This window comes from Aquila chrysaetos, chromosome 15, assembly GCF_900496995.4.
Source record: "Aquila chrysaetos chrysaetos chromosome 15, bAquChr1.4, whole genome shotgun sequence".
NCBI classification, from domain to species: domain Eukaryota; kingdom Metazoa; phylum Chordata; class Aves; order Accipitriformes; family Accipitridae; genus Aquila; species Aquila chrysaetos.
The window spans coordinates 1834894-1855934 of NC_044018.1; the positions used below are offsets into that span (position 1 = coordinate 1834894).

The 21041-nt window shown below is 42.9% G+C and overlaps 1 protein-coding gene across 4 annotated transcripts in view; it reads right to left on the reverse strand.

Moving 5' to 3' along the window:
* NCOA1 (nuclear receptor coactivator 1) overlaps positions 1–20928 on the reverse strand; it is a 185887-nt gene extending 164959 nt beyond the window's left edge. For all 4 annotated transcript variants that reach the window (XM_041128729.1, XM_030038087.2, XM_030038093.2 and 1 more), the window contains exon 1: positions 20609–20928. The gene's annotated coding sequence lies outside the window, so the exon portion shown is untranslated. The remainder of the gene's footprint in view (positions 1–20608) is intronic.
* Positions 20929–21041: the final 113 nt, after the last annotated feature.

Genomic DNA, 21041 nt, shown 5'->3' on the forward strand with positions numbered 1-21041 from the left:
ATAATGGCTTTTATAGTTTTTCTTCTTGCTCACTCACTGTTTCTGCAACCAAGATTGTAAGGTGCTCCCTTCAGCAGGGGCTTTTAAAGGCGAGATGCTTTGTTGAAACATTGCCTGCCCAGGGGCACGTAAAAGGAACTCTGAGTGCCCACCACACACACACAAAAAAAAGGTTTATAATTTTTTTTAATATTAATAATACCAAAAGAATGCAGGCAAAATCACGGAATAAATGAGGACCAACATTAAAATATTTGTGTACTTCTCTTGCTAATGGTCCTAATTACAGAGGCTACTGTGGTTTAGTAATTCAACTCTCAGGGTACAAAAATTATTTCTGAAAATTCAGTAATGCCTATGAAACTTTATTTAGAAAAAGAATAGGCTTAGATCAAAAGAAACATACCCAACCACATCCATGCCCAAGAAAGTATACCACAGCAAAGGCAACCCATGAGGACATACAGAATTTCTTCACCGTGATGCTACACGTTGAAAAGTTGAAAGAGCAGAGCAAAGATCCTCAAATAGCATGTCAAACTGGAGAGAATACACTGCAAATAGTATTAGCCACCAAGGCTATTCATTTAACAGGTCTCTGCTGCAGCTGAGGTGCGCCAAGGAGCTTAGTAAAGCATTCAGAGGCCTGCTGGATCACATTACAGACAGCACTTTCATACTTACGTGCAATAAAGATTGAGTTTAACCTAAATATACATCCACTTAAAGTGACAGCTATCCTTTTAAAAGTAAAAATACTTTTGCACTTTTCTAAAAGTTTTCTTAAACAGTTTAACCTTGCTTGCAAAAGCTTCCGGGCAGCCTGGTATCGGTACATCATGCTCCTGTGCTGAAGATTTGCTCAAGACCAAATCTAGCTACACGTCTGCAGGGAACTGGAACACCAAGCCTGTAGATGTACTGCAATGGTGTTTTTATCTAAATCAGTTTAAATAAATAGAATTTGCATCAGGTGGGAGACAGGGTATAGATAACAAGCATTCCTGACACACCAGTTGCAAAACCTGCATGCTGTGGTTTGAGACTTGTTCACTTCTACAGTTCAAGGCGCCTGAATTCTGGTCTCCTCTACAGCCACAAAATCACCTAACATCTTTTGCTATGATTTTTTACAGCAAGATGGCCTATGGCAAGGGCGACAGCTCTTGCTAGCATGACTAACAAATTTATTTATGTTGAACATACTGGTTTTCAGCCAACATTTTAACAAACTTAAACTTCCAAAGTGGCTTAAACTAAGAGAACACCTCTCGAGCTGTGATGAAGGTACAGAAAAAAAAGCAGTGGCAGGAAAAGAACCTCGATCAGTTGTAATTTACCCCCAAAATCTGCTCAGATGATCCTTTGATACCATTTTTCATTTCAGCCCTATATTATATCTAGCATGTGAAAAAATACAGGGTTTGGAGCATCCTCTGCTCTTGCTATAGCAGAGCAACCAAAAGCATCATGGATTCGGAGCCTTCTGCAGAAAATCCTTAGACTAAAAAAGATTAATAATCATACAAGCAAACAAAGTCAAAAGGAAAAATAAAAATGAACAGAAAGCAGGGAAGAAGAAAAGCAAGCCAAAACTTACAATACTGTGAATGACCACGGTTAGTCCGGAGTCACGCGGGACAGCTCTCGCAGGGATGAGCACCACTAACTGCCTAGACCTGCCCAGCAGTGACCAAGATGTAAAGCGCGTTTACATGACCAACACAGGAGCTCTGCTACAGGTATAACCCTTTTAGCCCAACATCCAGAACTCACAAGCTGGCAAGCGGACACTGACACTGAAGATTGCCATAGCTTTTCCCCAGGTTTAAGTGAACAGGGTCATCACAAACGTATGAGATATCATTATCTTGCACGAAAGCAGTTCCCACTTGCTTTTTCCTTGCCGGCACAAGCCAAAGCCTTCTCCTGACAAGGGCTTCTCTCCAACGATGCATACAACGCTTGTCCTTAAAGCAATTACACAGGCTATGAGCTATTCACCATGTCAAAAACAATTTCTCTCCTACGGACCGAAACGGCTTAGAAAAACATGCCGCTGAAGTCTGCTTCCCTGCTGAAGAGCATCTCTTCACCTGAGCACACGAGAACAGGAACAAACAATGGCTCCTCTCCTGAGGCAGTGGATGGATGCAGAACATGAAGCCACTGTCCAGCTCCAGCTAGCAAACACTACACAACCAGCATCATTTGGGAAGAAGGATAGTAAGCACGTTATAAACATCATTCAGTTTTCCACAGCTATGGCAAGGCTATTGCTGCAAGCTTTTCAAAATTATTTCAGTTTTACTGGTTTCTGGAAATAACTGGTTAAGCTACCAAGGCTCTTGCAACTCCCAGCTCCTCACAAATTCATGTTATGAGCTGTGGTTTCCTGTTTGTTATGTTTTCCAGTATACTTAAGACATTGACTTGAAATAAGTTACTTTGCCCCTGCCCCCTCCCCGGTTGAGATTAAACTCTGTAAACATCTGTTTGAGGTAACAAGTTTGTCTTGCTTTCAGAAGAAGAAAATTGCCTAAATTCAGGGTCTTTATCGCATCCCCTTGTAAATATATATCTCCTATACTATTTTTTTTAATAAACCACTCCTGAATGAACATTTAAGTGTTCAAAAATAAGCTGAGAGAAAGCTTGAAATTCATTTTAATTATGCTTTGATAAAAGAGTCAGCCCATTTCTTCACGCACTGAAAAGCAGTCATTTAGACTGTCATCTTAGCAAGTGAATTAATTTTCTTAAAAGCAAGTGAGAAAACGAGAATGATTTAAGTTAACGCCGAGCACCTAGTAAATGCTTGCAGCATTTACCCAGGTTATGCATTATACCACCCTTCCTTTAGGGAAAAAGGTCAATCGCGTAAGTAAAAGCAAAATACTGTTGAGTCAGGACACCTGCAAGCCAGCCCCAGTTCTGAAACCAGGCAGCTGCAAGTCCTTGGCCATGCTGCTGAAAGCTTGTGACTCCGTTTAGTCATCTGCAAAATGAAATGTTCGGTGACACTGCAAGAGCACGTCTGCGCACGCGTGCGAAGCGCGATCTTTGGAACAAAGAGGCTGTATAGATACTGCAGCTCAGCCTGGGGTGTTTAACAAAGTCGGGCCAGGTATTGTACGTGGCTTATAGCAGTAAAAGAGTATTCCTGCAAGCAGAGTTTACTTTATTCAGGGTGGAGGATGTGTCAGTGTAAACCATACTAACACACAAGATGCTTTACCAAGAATAGGATACAGCTAAAGCAGCAAAGGTATGCACGTGGCCTCTGAATAAACAACTTTGTGCTCCTTTTGGAAAGATTACCAAAAAAAAAACCCAAACCAAAAAAACCCAACACCCAGCACAGGCAAGTGCTCTCTACTGAGCTGCTCTTTATCAGATAGCGATGTTCTGCTGCACTACAACACACATTGGATCTAATTACCCTAATAGAGTCACAGTAGGGATGTGCTAACTATATTGTCTCCAGTAGGTCACCAGCAGGAGCTCTCTCTCCCTCTGCCGCACCAAATCTCTCCCGAAGCCATGGAGCAGCATGCTCTGACTAGCTGGCCAAGGAGCATCCCGAGCCAGCCAGAGGAAGAAGCCACTGTCGGTCAAGTTGGGGTAGTAACAAGGAAAACAGCGTTTCAACCTAGTAGGCAGAAAATCACTTGCTGGGTGCTGCCGAGCTCAGTTGAGATGTCATCTGTGATCCTCGGATGATGAGATAAGCTGTCTGACATAAAATGGAAGCAAGGGAGCTGGAAGGAACCTCTCCTTTGTGTAGTAAACCCTGTAGCGTGATCCCCTTTCCTCTGACAAAGCCAGTGTGCAAGGTGCTTTATTCTCCTGGGACTGCACGTGCATTTGGCAGATTGATAAATCTGTTCTACTTCCATTTAAGATTCCAGTGCATTAGTATTATTTTTTAACATATCTGCTTCTGGTGCCCCATTATACATAAGTTTACAAAACCTTTATGAAGAAAGGGTGTGAAAAGTTGTATTTGAGAAAAACCTTTAGGTTTTCTGCCCTTTTTTCTAGCAAATCATCCTTCACCTTCTCATTCTCTAGTGAAGTCTGGAGAGCACAGACTTTAGCCAACTGTAAACAAAAAGTATTCTATGTAACTACATGCAAAATTTTATACTTTCAGATGATGTTGGTAATTTCTCTCTAAAAGTTACCATACGCGTCAGCCACCCCAGCCTCCTGTTGACAGATGAGGCATATTAGAAGTCGTGCCTCTGCAGTAGCTTATTAGAAGGCAAACTCTCACAGGCTGATACACGTGGTGCCTTTAGAAACCCCAGGTGTAAAACACACCGACTGCACAGAGCACACCACGGGGCCTCATGGCTCAGCCCCACCACTTGAGTTTCCAGTTGTGAAAGTGCATTGTATCCATAATCCTACCTAATGCACATTTTGGCTTCAGTGAATCTCACCAATAAGGTTTTTTTTCTGTTGATAAGGTTATCACAGCTATAGGGTTTTGTCTTTGAAATGCCCTTGAAATACAAGCAGTGAGAAGTTAATATTAACAAAATTAGTAAAAGATATTCTCCTGGAAACACACGAACCGGGTTACAGGGAAAGAGAAACTCAAAGTAACTCAGGCCATCTGAAAACGCAATCTATAATATAAAGTTATAAAAAAATTGTTTTAGGCTTCCCAAGAAATACACTTCTGTTCATTTTTTGATACTTTGCTACTCCAATTTTTAAAGCAGGTTCTTCATCATTTCACAAGGAAGTTGCAAGCAGTAGTGTTGCCAGGTTGTACCAAAGAAAGGGCTTCTAAGAGACTTTCTCCCAAACATCAAGCTAAATGAGAAAAAAGAAACCTCATTTCTTACAGAAACCTGTATGTTAGACACAACAACAGCTGAAATTTTTATTTCAGAAATGCCTGAAAATTCAAGTTATGGTTTTAGCATCAAAATGGAAATAGGTAGAAGCCAGCACTGGCATCTTTTTTTAATTCCACTGGGGAGCTTTTCTATTACTCTGTGCTTTCAGACTGCGTGCAATTCACCATTTTGCTTGAAGCAAATAGGCAGTGCGAGGCAAGGCATGAAATGCTGAAGAGCTCCGTGCCAGAAATGGCCAGCTCGGCTCACCAGCATGACTCATCACCCAGCAGCAGGACCGAGCTCTCTCCAGCCCTGTGCTGGGAGTTCAAAGCAATTCCCCCCCAACACCATAAAACATCAGGGTCGTTTTCTCAGCAGAATATCAAATACAAGAAAATCAATTATTGACATCATTCTTTTAGTTGCAATTTGCAAAAAAATAAATATTCACTGCATTTACACAGCACATGCATATCCACTACACTGGAGCAGAAATGTCATTTAAACCATTCCAAGCAGAAATTACAGTCAATTCCAGAGATCCTGATAGGGTATAATACCCTAAATAAATGTTGCCAAAGCGTAAAAAACCAGATGGATACCACGTGCATCTGTTGGAAGCAAATACAACCTTACCCAGGATAAAAATCTTCATAAACAATAAAATAAAACCCTGCATATTTTTAGCTTGACTAAGAGGATTACACAAGGGGTTTATGAAGACATTTACACCAGTATTGACAAACTATACAGTAGCAATATACCCACTCGTGTAACTGCAATACATATAGCAGCCATTCCTTTGGGAACTGCTTTCAAATACCAAGAGAAAAATGATGCTTCACTCATGACACAGGACTTACCTGACAGGAGGGAAAAGGTGCCATAGCAGCGTTACAACAGCACAATCACATCCAGCAATGCTCACTTCCTCAATGCCACAGTCCCAAGGACAGTATTTAGAGTAAGTCCCAAAGATAAAGGGGACTATTAAGGTCTAGTGCCACAGCTATTGCATTATAAAGCCTTGGGGTGGGGCTTCACTTACTAACTTACACATTAAGATGCTGTTATACAATTAAAGCAAGAAACAAACAAAAAAAACCCCCACCATGCTACAAATCTGACACTTGGGTCTCACTGTACCCTAGTATCAGCATCATCACCATTAGTGACCTGAAGTCAAAATGCAGTTGCAAGTTACACGAAGACATAGGTTATAAAGCCCAATGAGAAACAACATTCAATAAATTTCACATATTTAAAAACAAGTTTGCAGTCTGAAGCAAGACAGAGCAATACAACACCGCCTTGTTCCCTCGACTCCAGCTACAGCTTGCAACCTGGGACAGTTACATCAGCCATAATCAATATTTCTAAGTCACAAAGAGTCTGCCACAAGTAAGGTGGAACCGTTAACTACTATCCCATGCGTGAGTTTATCAGTCCACACTCCTTGAAAAACTGCTCAGCTGATCAACTTTACTCAAGCTGCATTCCAGGAAAACGCCTTCCTCTCCACCCTGTCTATCAAAGTGCACCCAGCAGCCTCCTCTCTCAGTACGCTTGTTGATAAAGTGATATTTAAATGCAAACCCAGATTTTTAAAAGATGCTAATTCCTGGCAGCATCTTAATGGCTTCATTAGAAACTAGAGCTCTCCATTAACGCCAGAGATCATGCCAGTACGTCAAGGAAAAAAACCACTGGTTTCTTTTATTAAAAAAGGTATCTCTTCTTTAGGTATTGCCACAGCAATAAAAGTAGAGAGCACAACTCAAGGATTACAGTATTTCTTTTTTCACAGTATCATTATTAAATATACACACCTCAATAAGCAGCAGAGATTTTTCAATATAGAAGTATCCATTTTCTGGGGGAAGCATTACAAAAAAGCAAGGACATTTTGCTACTCTGTCATGACTCACTCCACAGGTTTAACTTTGGATTAAAAGGTCCAGTACCTGTGCTGACTAGAAAGGATCATTTTGTGGTTAGAACTCGGGGTTACACATCAGAAAAATCCCAGATCTGTTTTCAGCTCTGCCATAAACATCCACTAAGGTCTTGAGCGAGTCCGGTTAAGCCAAATCAGAAAAAAACACTCTTCCTTGAGAATCTTAGAGTAATTCCGTGATAAAAGCGAACTGTACTACTTACATCATGGAAATACGTCATAATTACTCCCAAACAAACTAATGTATGAAATGGTTAATTCCTAGTGTTCACTTGTGTAGGCGCCCTGACTTTTCTCAATTTTTAGGGAACAATCAATCATATTTACATAGGTGAAGTATTTCCATTCTAACACCTTCTCATCACTCTCCTGTAATTCAGCTTTTTCAGAAAAATATTTTCAGATTTGATGACTGAAACTTCTGCCTCTGAAGCTGGTTTGGACTTTTTTCCTTTTTGGTTGAAGGGGCGTTCTGGGGGAGAAAAAAAAACACCTAACAGCCCCGGAGAGCCTGTCAAGCTAACAACCAAAAAAAGTCTACAGTTGAATTTCTGGAGTTGGCCTTCAACTCCGGGGGCCTTTAATCTATCGAACAGAAACAGTAGTACTTTCATATCTCACGAGAAATACTAAAGATAAATTCAAATTAATTTAGTGATTGTGAAGCTCAACTACCATAGCTGCAAGGACTATAGAAAAAACAATGGAGCAATTCACAGAATTTCAAATTCAGCGCAACAACCCGAGTATCAGACTGTACAATGAATGATGACGGTATGAAAAAAAACAACCAAGCCACTGACCAATGCTCAAGCAAAATCCATCCTTTGCTCTAAGGTAAGTGTCCTGATGCAACAAAACCAATATATAATTGTGCAACAGTATCTACAGGCATCAAAGCAGCACCAGAGTAGAGCAAAAAATTCTGGCTCTTCTGCAACAAAAAGGTAGTAACATTATTTAGGCAACAGTTTTTGCGTACATTCTTAAATATTTAGACCTCTATGCCATGAACATAAATTACTCATCTGGGACAGGCTGCAAATGAATGCTGTTTAATAGATATCAACAGCTTCAATAAATTAGGCTTACATGAAAAATAGTTAATAATGCTCAAGTTGGCTATTAAATACTTCCCACTACTTATGCAGCACATATTAAAGAAGTGGCTAGGTAGTGACTGAACAAATTCCCATTAAAACACAAATACAAATGCCATATTTTACAATTATGTGTATACAGTGACAGCTATATTTGCCCAGCTCGTGGTTGACTTCACTAAGGGTCTGTTGTGGAACACAGACAGCTCACGCAAAGCGATTTCCATAACAGAAGTCTAAATATTGAAATATTATTTCCTCAAAACTTTTAGTAAACTGTTGTAGCTGCGTAAGACCCATAGTCCAAAATTTATTCATGTTAATAATAAAGTGAAGCTAGAACTGAAAAAGAAGAGAGCGTAAAAAATATTCTATGTTTGATTAAACAGGAGGGTTTTCAGCGATTTTTCCTAATTTTTTTTTTTTACTGTAAATATACACCAAATTGTTACTCAAATTTTTATCTCAACACTTCATGCCTATGAAAACTGCTGATATACTTTTAGGCTGAAAATCCTTAATCACAAGCATGCCAGCAATAAATAGACTACAGTCCATATACGTTCTTACATGACGTAAGTCTGCCTCTACTTGCAACAAGGATTATTTGAATTTAAAGGCAGTTGAAGACAGAACTTAAACACAGCTTGGGTGTATCAACCCAAGAGGAATCAAGGTCAGCAAAATGCAGACCACGTATGTTATTAAATATTATGCTTACATGACTAAAAAGAGTGTACTAAATATCACGTTACACGACATTTCAGAGGTAAAACAAGAAATGACAAATATACTTGAATCATGGCAGTCCCTCCCTGAGTAGCTTATTTGTTTGTTTAGTTTCAGGCACAATGGGAGCTTGGGCTAATTCAGGTTGCCTGTTACTACCTCATTATAAATACTAATTACTGCTATTACTTACTAAACGTTTATTTGGGTTAACCTATAATGCAAGCCAAGATGCCTTTTCAAGTCTATCTCAGAAGCCCAGCAGGAGCAGAAGCGTGGAGACAGTACTTTATATAGACTTTCTTCTCCTCTCTAACAAGCACTAGATTTTTAGGGAGAATTCCAGTCCTTTGGTACACCAAAAATCCTTCAGAAGGATGCATTTGTTGTGAGAGGTAATTCACCCAAAGCTTCACCCACAGCAGCATGAGGATAACTCTTAGGAAGTGCAGGTAGGGCAAAGCCTCTTGGGGAGTGGAGAAGGGGGAAGCAAGTTCAACTCTTCTCCCTTTAAAAAGTGAGGACTTTTGTTTAAATTACCTTAGTAATGTTTTGCAGTTATGTTCAAAGTGCTTTGCAATCAGCTAATTAATTCTTGACACAGGGAGGTGACATACTTGTTAATTTTTGATAGGAGTAAAATGGAGAAGGAGGACAAGCAAATTACTTAAGCCAAAAAAATCAGGTTTCAAGTCATCTCAAACCAATGAAACATAAAATGTTCTTTAGCAAGCAGCAGCATATCCTCAGTCTGAAGACAAGCAATCACCAGTTCATTCAGACCCTTCTATACTGACTCAACAGATAACGTTTTGATAATTCTTTTATCATTTCATAGCATAAATGACTGAAATAGGTACTAAAAATGAGGCCCGAGAGCTCTACCCACCAGTGAGCAAAAAAAAAAAAAAAAAAACCAACTGACAAAACCCAGATAAATTATTCTATAGACAGCAATATCTAGTGATTTCAATCCAACTAGCTTCTGCGTTTCCAAGTCGCGTGTTTCTTTAGCAAATCTGTGCCTCAGCATCAGCCAGCCACGCCTCCGAGTACATGCATACTAATTTTCTCCCACATGAGAATTCTCATAGGTCATTTCAGAGAAAAAAAGATAAGGACTTTTATTTCTTTTTTTAATGAGGATGAGGTTCAAAATGGCCAGGTACACAAAACCTGTGATGTATTCAAGAAGCTTACAGAGATAAGACTATTCATAACATTTTCAGGGACCTTGAACTGAGTTACGTAGTAGCCTTACACAGCAAAGTAGGAAATGAGCCTAGAATAAACAAACAAAGCTTGGTTCCAATACTCAAGGAAAAAAAAAAAATCTCTGGAAACACAACTGACTGCAAAAGGGAAAGACCATCTTCAATTTTGCCAACCTACTGTGAACAGAGGGATGGAAAGAGCTCAAGGCTCAGACAAGGAGTCTTGACAATATAAATTTACAGCCACTGATGCCTGACCTTTCTACGCAAGTGATCTAATCCCCTTGCAAAGCATCGCAGTGTCTTCCCCCAGGTGCAATACTGTTTTATTCCATCTGTACCACATGTTGCTCTCAAGACCCCATTATAAGAATTTCAAGAACCAGGTGAATGCAACTGCTGGATTAGGAGAGGAACGTCTGCCACCACCTGAAGAAAAATTCAAATCCTTTGAATACGTTTGAGTTGGAGTCAAAATGATTGATACTTCCACTCCAGCCTGCCAGTGAATGACCATCCTGCCACAGGTGGATCAATCTACAAGGACCCTATTAGCATTTTTGTAAAGACCATCTCCTTTTCACTGCTCAACAGGAAATAAGCAGCTCCCCTTCTGCTCTCCATCTTTGTATTCTCTACCATGACCCTTCCTCACTTGTACTCTTTTATTATCTTCTACTGATGGAGAAACAGAACAGCCTTTCAGAAATCTCCAGCACTTGGAAGACATAACTTCCACTCATCACAACAGAGAACACTTAATCCTACAGTCTGTTCACATGTTTGAAGTTCCAGATAGCCCTTTTTCACTGCTAGGAACACAAGGCCTTGTGCAGAAACCTTTGTGGACATTGAGAAATGCCTTATATCTACTTAAGTCGTCCTGTGAAGGTGGAAACTACTTGCTGATTAAATCCAGTTTGCAGCATATCACAATTTCCTAAATTATTTTGCCAGCAAGGGCTGATGAGAACAATAGCTCTGCACTGAGCCACATGCATCATTCTGTGGGTTAGGAGAGAACTCATTTGGTGCTCTAAATCTCATTATAACTTGCTGATCGGGATGTAAAATATGCACTTATCTCTGAACTGAAGGCTTTTAAACAGCTTGAAACAAACTCAGCTCTTCTGTCTTCAAGTAGCAGTTGTTTCTTATTCCTCGCACTTCAGGAGGCCTATCTGAAGAACTCTCTTAGTAAACAAATTAAAATTATATTGCTATACTGGATTTAGACAATTTAAACCAAAATCTAAACGCTGTAGACCAACTGTTCAAAGAGTAAATGCAGATACAAGGGTCAAATACCGGATCTCCAAATTTCCCCATGGCAAGCTGGACAAGCCTGTGCCCATCTGTGAAATGGGAATACTTTTCTACTCCCCAGAGATGGTGCTTACACTTACAAAAAGTCCCCAGTAGTCTCTGGACAGTGAGGGGCTTTGTTTCAACAAGCAGGAGTTCTCAAAGGTGCATAAATTTGCAGCAAGACGTGACTCCGAAGGCAGAGGGAGTGGTGCAATAGCCCTGACAGCGCTACGCTGCCAAAGACCCAACTGCAGCAACCTCCAGCAGATTTAGTATCAAAAGTTTCCCCCGTCAGCAGACTAATGGGCAGCACAGAGGGAGGAAAACATTTCCAGGCTAGTATTCTTTGGGGGTTTTGTTGCTTTTTTTAAATTTTTAATGGCTGTTCTGTGTATTTTCCCCTCGCACTCTAAACCTCTGCCATGGAACTTAAATCTTGTTTAACTAGATTCATTTAAAACTGTTTTTACAAACCCCAAAGAGTTTCTTTCCAGCTTGCTAGTTGCACGCAAAATGTATGAATTACCGAATGTAGGTATTTTCCAGCATCCAGGAGGAAACCCGAGAGTAAAAGCATGCTTCTTGTTTTTAAAATACCTCCTTAAAAAACCTTTAGAAGTTATTTAATACTGTTTTCAAGAAGTCCGCGGTATCTCTGTAATCATACATTCTGTGGCAAGAGTAGGAATTCAGGAATCCAGCTCTCCTTGCACGTAGCACCATGCACGCACACCTATAAGCAAGTCAACAACCACAGTGACAAGCAGGGCTGTTCTAAGTTTGGGAACTAACGCTGCAGTTTTTTTGGAGACCATCAGCAGCATGTTTCTGCTGTTTTAGCGACGTACGCACACGCTCGGCTCCCAAACCAGATTCTCCCTTTCTGCTCTTCTACTGGATGACATTTCTCCCCGGCAGGACTTGGTCATCAACCTTTCTGAACCCTGAAACGAAAACCCCAGTGCTGTCCCTACCCCACCTAAAAAGCACACCACATTCTCCACAAACCAGGACATAAAAACAACATTTATTCTCTTTCTGCACCCCCCAGCCCTGCTGACCTGGCCCGACCAACCTATGACACTGCACCACCTCCCTAACACCGAATGCCAAAACCTTTGCTCCCCATCTTCCACACTCACCTCAGCTTCCCAAAGCAGGACTCACCGCACATCCTCATCCACCATCTCCATCCTCTCTCCTCTACGACCTCAATCAGAAGTGCAAGCAGACCTGCAAACCCCAATTTTATGGCTCTTTGCAGGTGCTGACAACTCCTGAGCGCCACCACAAGGACCCACCTACACCAAGGGTTCCGCAATAGCTTGCTCACATTCAGCATTGGGAATTACTGCCTTTGCGTCGCAAAATACCCCGTTTTGAAGCAGTCTGCATACCACGAGTGTATGCATGCCACAGTTCAGGAACCTCTGCTCTAAAGAACGAAAGCCATCAGATGCCTGTCATCAGAGCTACTTGTCAATGACGCAGAGGCTGCTGGAGCCAAGCCTCTTGAGGTTTGCTGGCAAATTCAAGGAAAGTTGCACCCAATTTAATAAATCCACAAACACAACCAGAGCGGTCGAGTGCACCAGGTACTTGAGAATAACCTGTCAAGTGCCTTTTACTTTTCACTAACACCCTGCTACTTAGGCAAATTATCCAATTGCTGTGATTCTGCTTCATTCACCTGAAAAAATGAGTGCAAAAAAGGGAATAATATTTCTTTGTCTTGCAGGGGCATTACAAAAAGTAGCCAATACATGTGTGATGCTCCATTCATATCAAAAATGAATGTCATAAAGCAGCTTATCATCTAAAAACATTAGAAGAAAATTAAGTAGGTTGCAAAATCAAGCACTAAAAATTATAGAGTAACAGATTTATGATCATCTGTGCAACCTTAATCCGTTCCACTTTGTTAGTCCAACGCATACAGTGAGTAAGTCAGAGAATCTATGGAAAAATATCATGTGGCTACAAAATTGTAATTACAGTTGCATCTGTTTTTCCTAACTTTTGAATGTTCAGCTTTACAAACAAAATAGCTTTCTGACTTAATGGAACTTCCCAGGTTTTGGCTCTAGTCTGCAATATCAAATTGTACTTTTTTTGATATGCTGTATTGAAACATATTTCATCCACAACAGTATCAGAAAACTACATTAAATTATCACATTATGTGACATGGAAACAGATTTAACTAATAGAATTTAGGTAGTTTATTTTTCCATTTTCACTGCATTTGAAAAATAAACTAGATTAAAGTATATTTACCAGATAGTTATTTTCCATACAGCAAGCTTTGTATATACAACATTGTTTCCATTTCCAACAACAACAAAAGCGTAAAATCAGGCCAAATGCTATTTTCAATGGCATTTTTAAATTCATTAAAGCTTTTTTTCATTTATTTTGGGCCTTCAAAGGGATTATCACCACTGCATCTTCAAACACACAGAACTTCATGCCAACTCTGTCAAGTCTGGGTAAACTGTTTTAAAGGTTAAGGACACAACAATTAATCTAGCTGTCAAAGGTGCTGGGATCCCACAACTTCCACTATGCCTTCAGTGAATATTCCACACTGAAGGTAATCTGATTACACTAAAATATAAACCTGGGAATGACATTTCAGACACCCAGGGAAAACTCGCATAGAAGTTTTTTCACAAAGAACACTTAAAAACGACCTCTATAGAAAAATATTTGCTGGGACAATAGGATACAGCTGAAAGAGTATGAAGAAAGCTTGCAAACAGTATAAATACAAAGCATATTCTAAAACGCTGGATTTTCATAACCATAATTTAAAAGAAAGCAAGAGTTACGTGCTGCCAAAGGCAGAGCTGGTTTAAGTCCTTATTCCTACCCTGTGAGTCAGAGAGGCCCGAATAACATGGTGTTTTACCTGATCCTTCACCCGCAGCTCTCACTTATTCCATAAGCCAACATTCTTAAAATGACATTTGGAGACACGAACAGAGGTATTTTACACATTAGTTCCATTCCAAGAAATTCTAACTACTCATACAATAGCAAATTAGGCTTCACACTAATTACATTTCAATACACATAGGGGCTTTGTGCTCAACTTTACAGTAAGTTGAGATATAAGTACATTGTAAACGCTCAAGTTTCACATCCTCAGCAACACTGTGCATGCAGCATTTCATTATTAAATTTGAACTTAGAGGTCATATAAGAATGCAGCATGATCTGTTGGGTTCTGCTATAAAAGTTTCCAGAGTGTCCAGTTATCATTCCTTCAATCCTACAGCAGCATCTTCCATCACTAAAAAATACTATTCTGGTATTCACCTTTCAGCTGAGCGCCATTCGCAACTGGAGCATGGAAGAAAGTCTGGTGAACTCATCCTGCCAAGATTCCCTGTTAAAACTCTGCTTGGAAATCTCTGCTCATAAAAAAGAAACAGGTAGCATAACTGCCAGCTGTTCACAGAATTAGTGGGAAGACCCAGAACTCATCTTGTCAGCAATCACATTTAAGAAACGCATGAAAGACAAAGGGATCAAGCTTACACACCCAGTCTACAACAGGTTTAACTCTAGCTAGTTGTTTATTTTCACGCACCATTTTTCCAGTATGATTTAAAGTAACTGGTCACAAGCATGTGTCTAAATCCTTTTCAGGTTAGTCAGACTTTTGTTAAAAAAAAACCAAAACAAAACAACTTCAAAGACAGAGGCTGACTAGCACTTCCACTGAAAAGTTTTACCTCTCAAATTATTCAAGATCTCTGAAGTACATTGATAAAACTGGATGCAAAGTCTCAGATTAAGACCAAAACACAGGCTCTGGGGGAGAGAAGAAGAGAGAGAGGATAGGTAGTAAGTATGATATTCACAAGAAGTACGAAGAAAGGGAAGTTAAGCAGTCCAAGCTGCAACATTTCTTGTACAATTTACACACTAATCTGATTTAATGGTCTGAAAAGTTCAGGGCTTTTCTCTCCTATTTCTTCAATCCGGAAGTTATACAATGTTAACAGAAAAAGAAAAATAAGAGAGAAAAATATTTTTAGTTTTCATTGTTAAACTCTCAGTGCAGTTTTACTGAAAGATTATACTACCTGCTTTTTTTTATTATTATTGAAACAGCAAATACCATTCTGAAACCTTCTGGACAGGAGATCACCACGCTGGGGGCTGGAATCTCTCTCCCCTCCCAAGGCCCTTATTTCCAAAGACAGCATATGCTGCATAGAAGAGAAAACACTAACATTGGGTGTATAACTTTATCAACACCTAATCATTTTGATATGTGTGATACATATAATAATCATTTGATAATATCATTTGATCCCAGGGTAGTGTTGTGATCTAAACTTATCCCTCCACTCACAATTCAGGATCTGAATTCCACATATGTGGGAAAGCTACTGATTTGTTTGGGTTTTAAACAGTTCCTCATTCATAATTTCATCATACAAATAGAAGAATCAAGCCTACTTCTTGCCTTGTCTGGCATATTGCCTTATTTTTGAAATCTTCACACTCCAAAAATCCAAAAAAATGAGACCCTTGAGATTTCAGATGTCACATTAAAAAAAAAGGGGGAGCGGGGGGAGAAATTAAGCCAAAGAACACTGTTTTGAGCTTGTTCCGTAGCATATTCCATGACAGATAATTAAAAATAAACACAAAATAAACATAAATAGCTCAAAACAGACACTTTAATGATTTGTGTTCCAAAATAGCTAGTTGCAGGATCAGCCTTTACTGGGACATTTCTGACGCTTGTTTAAAACAGGACCTAACACTTAAGGATCTTTCCCCTCTGCAGAAAAACTCAAACACATCTAAGAGCCCCTCCACTGATTAGCTTTAAGAAGCTGACAATTTGTGGATCCTTAGAGCAAAATATGGATACTGTAGAGTTCATTAACCAAGGCAAGCCAGCAAACTGTTGACTTATATATTCACTGCACTGTTTTCCTTTCCTAGATCACCTTCCTGTAACTCACCAACTTACATCGGCTTCACTAAATCAAGGCAAATCTCTGAATGGACACACACTGGTTGAAACACGACTGCCAGGATAGCTTGCCTCAGCTTACAGAACATAATAAACCAGTAAGCGGGTTTAAACAGATTTAAGAACATCTATGCGCAGGTTTATCTAAGTTGGTTAACAAATCTACCTAGTTTAGGCCACGCAACCTTGTCCCTCAGACCCAAGCACTTGGGTGGGGATTCTCACTGCAAGGTCTGTGCACAAAATCCCATCCTCGCTTTTTCCCCACTCACCCAAGGACATCTAAGGGAAACATCCCACTGCTCCTTGTGCCGAGACCCATTGGAGTTGCTTCCCAGTCAACTGGGTCAACTGCACAAGAACCTACCTATCTTTTCAGGGGAAACAGCAGGAACAGTATTGCAGGATTATCAGCGCAGAAGCTATTTAGCCTGCGTTTTCCCTGCAGAGCGTACTGGCGCTAGCCCAAAGCCAAGCAAAGCCTAGTTTCTAACCTACATTCCCAGCCAGGTAAATTAGTTCAGGCTTAAAGAACCTCCAAACCAGTTCAGCAGTTTTTTTTTCCTTTGTAAATGACAGGAGCCCAGGTAAAACGCATGGTGCTGACACATCCTTTATACCTAGACCAGGCCTCCAAGTGCTCTAGAATTTGTCCCACAGCAAAGCCGCAGCGTTTCAAATGGTCAACTTTACATGGAGATGCTGCCGTAGTGGTAAAAACCTGTTCTGCATCACCCTGACTCACATGTGCAAGGCTAGGTATGCAAAGAGTTGAAGCTGTTTACAAGCAAGCCATAATTTTTAATATTGCTGCTACAGGCAAACATCCTATTCCAGATCCTGCTGCGCCAGGGGAAGAGGTTAAAGCTCCTGGCTGTTCTCAGACCGATCAGCAGAGCTACTCCTGTGAATCCTCCCTCGCCCGCCACGGCTCCAAAGGGCTGGATCAGCCCTGGCAGCGGGGAGGCAGGCAGGCAGGCAGAGGGCTCAGCCAGGCGTCGGCAGCACAACAGCAGGCAGTAACCCCCCAAAAGACCATAAAGCGCTGGTTCGCTTCAATGTTATTTTAAAAAAAAAACAACCAAAACTCCATATTTAGGCTGCTAATATGTTGTGACTACCAACTTTCCTGCTGCCCACCACCACCCAGCTGCTTCCCTGTCACAACTCCGCTCCTCTACCTCTTTATGTTTAGGCTGGAAGTTTTTGGAAGCAGAGTCCACTTTCACTCCATTTTTGCATCACTCCTACCCCACTGCAAATCTGGTCTGCGCCTGGGGTTCCTGGATACTGCAGCAATACAAATAACATAGAACCGCCAATAAAAATTGCTTGTTTGTATCTGCCAGCAATTAAAGCTCAGAGGTAGAATCAGTGGCCACACGCTATGGGGTATTACACACCGCGTTGGCCTTTCAGGAATACCTGGTTAAAATATTTACCTGTTAGTCCAAGCCCTTCCTGCTTAAAATCCTGTCTTTAAAGGCAGAATCTAACTTTAAAAACAATTGTTTTTTATTCCTCCTCTTTGATCAAAAAGATAAGAACCACGCTTCAAAGAAACACAGTCAACCAAGCAAAACAAGAATAACTCGTCATATAAATAGTTTCCTTATACAAAATATACTGTTTTTCAACTGGCAAACTATTTATGCAGGAGACAGGATATTTTTAGTAGCAGCACTCACACCTTCATTTCTGACAATCCCTGCAAAGTCTCATGCAAATTACCCCCCTCAGATTAGCAAGCAACAAGGTGCTGATCTCCAGCAGATCTGTTCCTTGAAAATATGCTTATATAATTAAGTAAGCCTAATAATCCTAAAGGCTTCCAATATTTGTTAACAGCCCACCCAACAACCATGCCAGGAGACCCAAGACAAGTCAACAGAGGGCACGTGTTCCCAAATGCAGACTTTTACAACGTGAGAATGACAGTGATATTGCTCCAATAAATCTACAGTGGAAGTGTATGACTAATTGTATGAATTAGTCATGCAGTTGTGAGCATGTGTCGTAGCATTATCAGAGGGCACGGCTCGGGGAAAACACGCATGCTAAAAATCAAAGTCGGCCCGTAGTGAATAAGGCCTGCCTTCTGAAGAGCCAAAACCCCCCGCTCGCCTCTCAGGAAGCCTATTTGTTTTGGAAGCAAGGATTTGTGCTGCCATATTGTTTGGCAACACGTTTCAAACAACAGATACCCATCTTGAGCAAATAAGTTGAGATTTAACATTTCATCATGCCCATCGGCTTTGAGCCAGGTGCAGTATTGCCAAAGTTACTACTGTTTATTATCTACCATCAAGAGCTGTTTGTCCCCTTAAGTGGCAACTTGAACTTTAATCATTTTCACAAAACAGCTCTGCAAAGCTTTGGATACTACACCCCTCACCAAGCTTCTCTGCAAATTTGTGGCTTTGTATCCGTCTTTTCCTGGTTTACAATGTTTTCTCTCCCCCTCCTCTGCAAGAGGCCTAGGAATACAGCTACAGATGCACCACATACTATGTATACTTCCATATGTAACATGTATTTTTTACTTTCTCTAGTATAAGCAAGCTGATGGCTGCAGCATAAAGAGTTCAGAACACATACACATTTACTGAAATATTCTGCAAGCAGAAGATCACAACCTCTAAACTGCGACGGGACAGCGTGTTTCCAGGAAAGTAAATGAAGCATCTTTTTTGTTCATATAAATTTACCATCTTGCTACTAGAACTCACCAGGTATATTACTCTTTACATATATATATATACACACACACACACAAAGTTTACACACACATATATATGTATATCCTGCTAGCCCACACAAACCCGGGTTTTTGGGTTTTTTGGTTTTTTTTTCAGTCTAAACCAACAACACAAAGAATACAAGCCATGAGACAGGGTGAAGAACATACAAGCACCACCCACACAAGTCCAATTTCCAGTTTTAATATACTTTGCTGTGTCACTCTTTTTTGGCTATGCCGTACTTGGGTAGTGAAAATGTGGTATCTCCTGTACACTGATTAAGCTTCCAGTGGCAGCAAGCAGCAGCCCTGGACGGCACTCCACACCTTTCCACCTTTGCAAACGCACCCTTTCGGGTGGAAAAAAAAAAAAAAAAAAATAATCGGGAGATCGTCACCCAAGGCGCACGACCCAGTTCTCAGCCGCTGAAAGGTCAAAACGCACCTAGGAAACTGGAGGACTTGAGCGTGTCTAGCAACCTACATCGGAAGGAAACAGCCTTTCCGCAACAGATTTTTCTACCGCTAAATGTCATATTCCAGCGGCCAAAGCCCCCCCCCGCTGCACAAACCAGGGCTACCGCTTGCATACGCACCGCCAGGTATTTGGGATTATTTGCAGTCTGCTGCTGGTCCATGTCTCCAAGAGAGAAACGAAGCAAATTTAGGGCAAGCACTCTGCTAGGAGCGAGGAGGCAGACGCCAGCTTCGCCACCAGCCTCCTGCAGAGCCCCCCCGAAGCCGGCAGCCCAGGCACCCCCTCCGAGGAGCCTGCTTCCCCGCACAACCCGCCTGACAACCCACCCCCTTCCCCGCTCCGGTGACCCCAAAACCCAGCCGGTACCTGACGGCCACCTCCGGTTCTCCCTGACCGACCGCCTCGGCGCTGAACTTAGCTCGCCTCCGCTGACACCCAGAACCGCCCCGCCGGGCTTGGGGGGTGGTTTTGGGGGACACAGACAGACTCAGACACACAATGTCACAGCCAGACAAAGAGCTGTCACCTAAAACGCCACCAAAAGGAGCGTCCTCCCTGGCCGGGGGGGGGTGCGGGGGTGTCCTCGGGCCCCCGCAGGCCCGTCTGCCTCCCCTCAGCCATCTTCCAGCCGGGAAGGGTGAGGAGGTGAGGTGGGGGTGGGGGTGAGGAGGAAAACTGCTTTTTCACTTTTTTAATCAACTTTAAATTAATAATAATAAAGGGGGGGTGTGTGAATATCGAGGAAAGGGAAGGCTGGGATTTAACCGCCCGAGGCAGGACGGGCTCCGCCGCGCAGGGTCCCCCCCGGGGCGGCTCTCCTCAGCCCCCCGCGGGGGAAGGAGGGCGGGAGAGAGGCGGGCGGGCGGGGAGGCCGCGGCGCCCCTCCGCGCTCCGCCCGCCGCCATAGCAGCCCGGGGCGGGCGGGCAGGCAGGCAGGGAGGGAAGGAGGGAAGGGGGGGGGGGCGGTCCGGTCCGGTCCGTCCCCCGTCGTCGTCGTTCCCCCCCGCGCCGTGACAGCTGCACCTCCCCGCAGACCGGGGGACTGCGGCGGGGGCCGGCGTGCCGGCCCCGCCAGACACACCCCCGCCCTGCGCGGCGGGGCAGCCCCGGCCTGCCTGCCTGCCTGTCCCCGTCCCCACACCGCGCCCGCCCGCCCGCCCGCCTGCCCTCCTTCCCTCCCTCCCTCCCGCCCCGCCGCCAGCTGCGGCGCGGCCGGGCGCCACTCACCTGCCGCCGCTGCCTGGGTGACAGCCGCCTCCCCCCGCCGGGGCTGAGGCCGCGGAGCTTCCACGGGCAAACGCGACAGCGACTCCCCCGGCCAGGCGGCGGGGGCGGCCCCGGGGGGGTGGTGGTGGTGGTGGTGGTGGTGGTGGGGTGTTGGTGTGCTGCCGGTTCGCAGCAGTCCCCGCCGCGATCGCGGTGACCGGAGCGGTGGTGGTGGTGGTGGTGGCGGCGGGCGCTGCTGGGGGCCCCGGTTCCCGCTACGGGGCTCCCGGGCACCCGGGGCCCCTTGCCTGGGCGGCGCGGCGCGGCTGCGGGGCTCCGGCTTCGCTCGCCGCTCTCCCTCCCGGCGGGACGGGGCGGAGCTGCTGGGTACAGAGAACGAGGGGGGCGGTGTCGGAGGAGGCCGCCGCGGCCCGGCCCGCATCCCTCCTCCTCC